This window comes from Tenrec ecaudatus, chromosome 1, assembly GCF_050624435.1.
Source record: "Tenrec ecaudatus isolate mTenEca1 chromosome 1, mTenEca1.hap1, whole genome shotgun sequence".
Taxonomy (NCBI): Eukaryota; Metazoa; Chordata; class Mammalia; order Afrosoricida; family Tenrecidae; genus Tenrec; species Tenrec ecaudatus.
In genome coordinates, this window is record NC_134530.1 from 250,203,869 (window position 1) to 250,211,845 (window position 7,977).

The 7,977-nt window shown below is 41.3% G+C and overlaps 1 pseudogene; it reads left to right on the forward strand.

Annotated features, from left to right (window-relative positions):
• Window positions 1-1,263: 1,263 nt before the first annotated feature.
• Window positions 1,264-3,442, forward strand: LOC142440078 (N-alpha-acetyltransferase 11-like; annotated as a pseudogene).
• Window positions 3,443-7,977: the final 4,535 nt, after the last annotated feature.

The following is a 7,977-nucleotide window of genomic DNA, read 5'->3' on the forward strand; positions in this document are numbered from 1 at the left end:
CTATTTAGCTGCACCCAGCCCCACCCCCCCCACCTGCCCAACACTTTACCAAGTATGATGTCCTTCTCCAGGAACTAGTCTCTCTGAGATGTTCAAAGTATGTAAGATGAAGTCTCACTGTCCTTGCCTCTAAGGAGCACTTGGGCCGTACTTTTTTCCAAGACAGATCATCGGTTTGCCCTGTTGCATTCTGGGCTCACCAGTTTTAAAGACTCCAGTTTCTGTTCACCAAAGTGGGATGTAAAACCTTGTCTTGGTGGATTATATTATTTTAATTAACCTTAGTATCCCCTAAGACTATGGTCATGAGCCAAGGCCAGCAACTCATTCTCTTGGGAATGCATGGTTTTAAAAGAAAATAAAAGTAAATATATAGGATAGGTTTCATCAAGTTTGTGCTAATTACCATTGAATGTTGCACCCTGGATAAGATAAAATAATTCCGCATATATATATACACTGTTTAGAAAAACAAATTAGTAGAAAATAGTGGAGGAAAATGTCACTCAATATCTGAAACCATGGAGCTGAACTTATTGGCTTAATAAGGAATGGTTATGCTAGTAATATACAATACCTTTAATCAAATGGTTTGTCTCATCTGTAAGATTTTGTAGGAAGAGTATTACTGCCTACAGAAGCAGAGGTTGATGTCAGTCTTGGATTCAGTTGGCTACAGAAGCAAAATTTGTGTGGGGTAGGTGTCAATTGAAACCAGTCTTAGATGTATAGTAACTGAAGTAAGCTAATTCCCAAAGCACGAGAGTATGAGCTGACTGGAGACTTTCAGCGGTGTGCTCACTGAGGTGAGTTGCCACTGGCTTGTTAATGGAAATGCTGTAGGATCATTCTGATGCTTGACAATCCCATGTCTTTCAGAGTAGAAATGTGTCCCATAGGGGCTTCAATGGCTGTGATATTTCAGAAGCAGATAGTGTTGTCTTCATTAATGTTCTCTTATTTCTCTGCGTTCTAATATCCATTTCAATACCTACACAGAACTGACAGACCACGTTCATAATTAAGGAATAACTAAGGAAAGTAACAATGTTTAATACCAGTGAGAAATGATCAGGACAGTTGTTTATCAGAGCATGTTACAAAGTTTGTTCAGGTCTTCTAACAAATGTGCACAAGGGCATAGCACCATGGTGGAAGCCTCAACCCCAAAGTATTCAGCTCAAGCTCAGGGGTCAGCAAACCCAGCTCCCTGACTTACGTCCCTAGAAGTAGCCCATTCCAGTAAGCCTCAGCTTCACGTCCATGGGTCAGCAAGACCAGCTTCTCCAATTAAGTGCCAATAAGCACCCTACTCTGCAAGTCAACCTCCTGTACAAAAGAACAGTTTTGTTTGCTCCACGGTTTGGGAAGTCCACACTGTTCCATGTGTCCTGGCTCTTGGTTCCGGTGCTGCTTCCTTCTCTGATGTCACAGCTATCGTCTGGATCCAAGAGGTTCACAGTGCAGGTATCTCGGGTCCAGAGGATGTACTCTACTCTTGACTCTGACTGGTAATGAGATCCTTCCTCCTGCTTCTCAGAGGGCTCATTTTATATGCAGGAGAGCATTCCAGAGAATTCTGTTCATGATTACTCACAGGGGAGTCCGATCAGGATCTTTCCCAACCTTCTTACTAGACTCATGCAGGAAAAGTTGTTTGGTGTGAATTGGAGACTTTTGCTAGAAAAGCCACATTAAATAATTCACTGCCCTTTGCACAGATTTCTAGAGCTTTCTTCCCATGTACTTCTGGATGGATTTGAACCATCAATCTTTTGGTCAGTAGCTGAATGCTAGACACAAGGAATTCTCATTGACATATCAGTGGTATTACAAATCAATTCTTATTTTTACTTGTTAGCATGTTGAGTTAGTTAGTTTATTGTGCCAACTTGGCCAAAAAACACATATGGGGCTAATTGAAGGGGGGATGGTTAAATGGCTCGGGAACTCACGCCTTTCTAGTTCTCAGGTCTCTTGCTTTGTGATGGTCAGAGTAGGGTGCAGCTACCTTAGCCAGTACTCTGTTTCAGCTGGCAAGGCTCACTTCCTGCAAGACATCCCCAAGGAGAAGCCCCATGGACCTACTCCGATGTTGCCCTGGGTGCTGGAGCAGTTGTGTGGAGACCCCTGCCAGTGATGAGATGATTACACATTCATTGACTCGGCTTTCCTCCTGCAGTCGGCATCACTGCCTGTGTTTTGTGAGATAGAGGAGGACTTTGTGGATTGATGTCAGACATATGGGTTAATGTTGGACCTGTGGACTTGGGCAGCACTGGGGTTGGGATGTTTTCTTGATGTGTACTTAACCTTTATATAAAAATCTCTCTTTTAAAAGAATTTCTGTGGATATTTTTCTTTCAGGTACCCAGGCTAACACATATGTCTATAGACTTAGTATCCGCTGAATAACAGTTTAAACCCACTTTTAATGTGTATTCTTTACTTTCAAGAAGGTTGTTAAGCATTGGACTACAAACCACAAGATCAGTGGTTCCAAGCCAACACCCACTCTGAGAAGAAAGATAAGGCTGTATGCTTCCATAAGATTAAACAATCATAGAAATCTGAAGAAGCAGTTCTACCCTTTTATTTTTATTTTCTTTATCAGGAAAGAAGGAATATTTAAGTAATTGGTGCGGAAAAAACTGCAGGATATTACATGTAGTAAGAAGGGGCTTCAAAAAGTTCATGGAAAGCTCCCCGTCATAGTCAGCACACCATTCAGCCTCCTCCACACCCCACCCCACTCCAGTACTTCTCATCCTAGATTCATCCCCAAGGCAAATGGTGTCCTTTCGCTTGGCAGTTCTGGTTCGTCGGTCTCCAAAGCCCGACAAGCTACCCAGCAGCTGCCATCCTGAACATCCATGAGCTCAGGGAGAAGATCTGATGAGCATGTAGCATTACAGTGTCCATTGCCTTTCTGAGAACTGCCAGGGAAATATTATTTCATCAAGGCCTTTCCTGCCTCCCCCACCCCCAGCTCTCTCATATTGCTGAGGATGAGGATGGGATATGTTCTGGCTAAAACGCAGGAAGACCCAGATGATGTCCCCCCATCCCCCACCCCACCCAGGACACATCACCTCACTGTCCACGAAACATTCACACCAGCACCCAGCTCTGGCACAGAAGCTGATGGAACAGGTTTCAAGGGTCATGAGAGAAAACTTGAATGCTAAATATATGTCCCCGCGTGTCAGGAAGAATAACCAGGCAGCCTTATATCTCTATTCAAACCCCCTCAACTTTTCAAGTTAGTGAGGTGGGACACAAATACTACACAGATGGGGAACATGATTTTTATGATATGATGCAAGATATCTCCCAAATGGCAGATGAGCAGAGTCAGCAGCTGAAGCTGAGAGCACACAGGTATATGGCACTAGGCTGCAGAGAGAATGGAACCCGCGCCAGCACACTTCCTGTTTCCTAAGTGGCCCGTCAAGAGGAGAGAGGCCCGGTGACTGAGGATAGGAGGAATGACAGAAATTAGCAAGTCCTGGATAGCTCAGAAGACTGGGGTTCCATCACCTTGAGACGACTGGCCCTTTGCAAATCCTCCAGGTCTCAGCCCCATCTGCCTTCTGAACCCTGGCTTCTGCTGTCTGCTCTGCAGCCTCTGCTCTGAGTTCAACTCAGACATCCCAGTGGCTTCTCAAGGTTGGCTCCACATTTCCTACTGAGATCCCAAAGGAGTGAGTGCATGGATGCAAGAGCACAAGAGTCAAGGGAGTTGGAGGCCTACCTTTACAGGACCTCATCAGCCCTTTCCTCGGTGGTGGAAGTCCAGTGTTGGATGAGGGTTTCCTCAAGGTTGTCTCCTCCCCGGATGCCAAATAGGAAACAGCAAACTCCCGAAGGTCCTCTGCTTTCATTTTTGCCCTTATCTGGGCTGTCATTCTTTTTTTTTAATTTAATCATTTTGTTGGGGTCCTTACAGCTCTTATCACAATACATATATAAATCCATTGTGTCGAGCACATTCGTACATTCATTGCCTGGGCTGTCATTCTTGCAAAGGTAGTCAAGACCACCAAGTCAGACTCTTAGCTCTTCTTCCATCTTCCTCTTTCCTAGCAGCAATATTCAATTATTTTCTTCTGTCCTCTGTGAAGAGCTTGGGAGTCCTGGTGGCTTAGGAGTTATGTGTTGGGAGTAAAAGATGGGCCTTTCTGATACCATAAAAAGTTACAGTCTTGGAAACTCACAGGAATTTCTACCCTGTTCTATGGGGTCATTATGAGTCAGCATTGACTTGATGGCAGTGAGTTTTGAGTTAAGTGAACATTTTCCCCTTTGTTTAGGAGGTAATTTTTTTGTTTCCCTGAAGGAAAAAGTGGTAAAGAATGGGCTTCTACTATGCATTCAGAATTTTCCGTTTTTAAGGAAAAGGCAATTACCAATTAAATTGGAATTTCTAAAAAAATACTGAAAGATTAAAAACATTTTTCAATTAACTTTTTGGAACTCCCTCATATGGTATTCAATTATTAAAATATATAATATATACTATGCCTGTATATTCCCTACATAAGAACATATAGAAATTAAACTAACTACAGCTATAGACAGAAATTATGAAGCTCAATAATATTAGTCAGACCAAAGCCAGGGTTAACTATGGTATAAATCATCAATTACTCATATGCTAGTTCAAATTGAAACTTAGGAAAATTAAAAAGAATCCACAAGAGCCAAAGTACAACCTTGCATTCATCTTACCTGAATTTATCAATCTCCCGAGAATACTTTCTTTTGAAAAAAATTGTTTTATCGTCATATACTTCACATATAATACAATTTAGTCATTCAATCATGTTTAGAAGATTAGTGCAATCATTACCACAAACATTTAATTCTCATACTGATGGCCATTAGTTCCCCATTGCTTCCCAAACCTCCCTGCCATCCGCCTAGGGAATTGTTAATCGACTTATTGTCTCTGTCCTTAGTGTTGAATGCAGCAAAGCTCTTCTTGAGGTGTTCTCAAAATTCAGGTGGGATAGACTCAAGGTCACATTTTGGCTCTAGTAGACTTACCTTAATTTTTTTTTTTCAGTTTTAACCTGAAGTTACATGTGAGCAATTGATGCTCTGGTCCACAGTTAGCTCCTGGCCTGGTTTTAGATGCTAATATTACTCCATAGAATCTTCCCACAGATGTAGTCCATTTGATTTCTATGTATTCCATGTTGAGAATTCCATGTTGCTTTTTGTGTTATCAAAAAAGATATTTGCAATTTGTACCACAAATGTGGTGTAGAAAGCTGATGGTGTCTGGCTATCAAGAGATAGCAAATAGGGTCTTAAAGGCTTGAAGGTAAACAAGTGGCCATCTAGCTCAGAAGCAACAAAGCTCACAGGTAAGAAGCACACCAGGCTGTGTGATCGCAAGGTGTTGAAGGGATCACCAAAGAACAAAAACCATCACTGTGTGCTCACCTTCCCCATATAAATGCTGAAGACAAATGTGTGCATAAGTAAGCATGGTGAAGAAAGCTGATGGTACCTGGCTATCGAGAGATATAGCGTCCGGGGTCTTAAAGGCTTGAAGGTAAACAAGTGGCCATCTAGCCCAGAAGCAACAAAGCCCACATGAAAGAAGCACACCAGCCGGTGTGATTATGACAGGTCAAAGGGACCAGGTATCAAGCACCAAAGAACAAAAAATCATATCATCGTGAATGAGGGGAAGTGTGGGATGGGGACCCAATGCCTGTCTATAGACAACTGGACATCCCTTACAGAGGGGTAGTGGGGAGGAGATGAGTCACTCAGGGTACACTGTAGCATCGATGAAACACACAACTTTCCTCTAGTTCTTAAATGCTTCCTCCCCCAGCCCAATCCCCCAACTATCATGATCCTAATTCTACCTTACAAACCTGGTTAGACAAGAGGATGTACAGTGGTGCATATAGGAACTGGAAACACAGGGAATCCAGGACAGATGATCTCCTCAGGACCAGTGGTGAGAGTGGCGATACCAGGAGGGAAGAAGGAAGAAGGGTTAGAAAGGGGAAACCGATGACAAGGATCTACATATAACCTCCTCCCTGGGAGATGGGCAACAGAAAAGTGGGTGAAGGGAGACGTCGGGCAGTGTAAGATATGATAAAATAATTTATAAATTATCAAGGGTTCATGAGGGAGGGGGAAAGGGGAGGGAGGAGGGGAAAAAAAGAAAAGAAAAATGAGGAGCTGATTCCAAGAGCCCAAGCGGAAAGCAAATGTTTTGAGAATGATGAGGGCAATGAATGTATATGTGTGCTTTACACGGTTGACGTATGTATGGATTGTGATAAGAGTTGTATGAGCCCCCATTAAAATGATTTACAAAAGAAACAAGATATTTGCTATGAACAAGTGATTGGTCTTGCAAAATTCTATCATGCAATCCCCAACTTCCTTTCTACCACCAAGACCATATTTTCCAATAACTGTTCCTTCTGTGTTTCGAACTTTTGTATTACACCAGCCAATGGTTATCAATGCATCTTGATTGCATGTTTGATCAATTTCAGACTGAAGACATTGGTAGAGTTCTTCAATTTTCTTCATCACTAGCTTTTGTAGTTGGTGCATAAATTTGAATAGTGGTTGTATGGATTGGATTTCATTGTATTTAGAAAGAGATAATCCTAACATGGACAGCATTATACTTCAAGATAGACCTTGAGATGTACTTTTTGATGGCGAATGCAAACCCATACATCTTGATTGTGTCCTTCCTGGCATAGTAAATCATATGGGTTTCTGATTCCAAATGGCAATACCAGTCCATTTCATCTTTTACGAGTAACTGAAGAAAAAATCAAGTCTTGAATTGAGATATTAAAAGAGTCTATGCACAAGATAGTAAAGGACATAGCAAGCATCAGTTAAAGACGGCTTACAGATTGAAAAAAATACCGATTCAGATGCTTCAATAAACAGATGCAAGCCTGTAAACATTCATTAATGTAGCAAGAAATTTGGAAAACAGCTAACTTTCTGTTCTGGAAGAGATCCAAATCTGTGCCTATTTCAAGGAAAGGTGAGCCAACAGGACGCAAACATTTTTGAACATTATTATTAATACCACACTCAAGGGTTATTTTGTTTTGTTTTTGAAATGAACCTGTACATCACAAAAATCCAAGTCTGTTTCACTTTTCCTCTTTCATTGTCATTCAGATTTTAGATGCATGTGTAAGACATCTCAAGGGGTTTTAAGGCCATGACCCTTCTCTCATTTGTTTTAAACTTGTGTGTAACAGGGGGTATTATGGAAGCTGGTGCGGTGAATACATTTAAGAGGTACACTCATATCTCAGCAGCCCCTGAGTTTACCTGCTGATCTATCCCACTGGGATGATGAATAGTGAAGGCGACATGTTGCTGTATGTCCTCCGTGTCTGTATGGGGGAATGGGGGGGGGGACATAAGATCAGCGCTCAATATATGTGTGCAGAATTGTAAAATTGTCACAGTGTTTTATGAGACCTAAAATATCTTCTCATTTAAATTCTGCATTGTTGTTATTTATTTTTCCTTTTGTTTGTGAAACATAATGCTTATACATAAAAATATATTCTATGCAGTCGCACAGCTCATCTCAGTAACTGTATCCCATTAAATCCCTGTATATGTAGTTTTTTTGTTTTTTCTCCACCTTCCCTCCCTCCATAATCACACTCCAGTTTTGCTAAAGATATAAAATGGTTATAGAAGTTTATCAAAATAACTGCTATAAATGTAAACCTAATTCAGAAGAAGATATAGAAGGAGGATATTGTTCATATCAGATCTTGGCTTAAAGCAAAGCATACTAGGAATATTTACCTGTATTTTATTATTAGACTGTGTGGATCAGAACAAATTTTGGATAATGTTGCAAAGAAAGGGAATTCCAAAACACTAAGCTGTTCTCATGCAGAGTTTGTTATTGTTAAGTGCCCTTGAGTCATTTCCAAATCACAGGAGCCC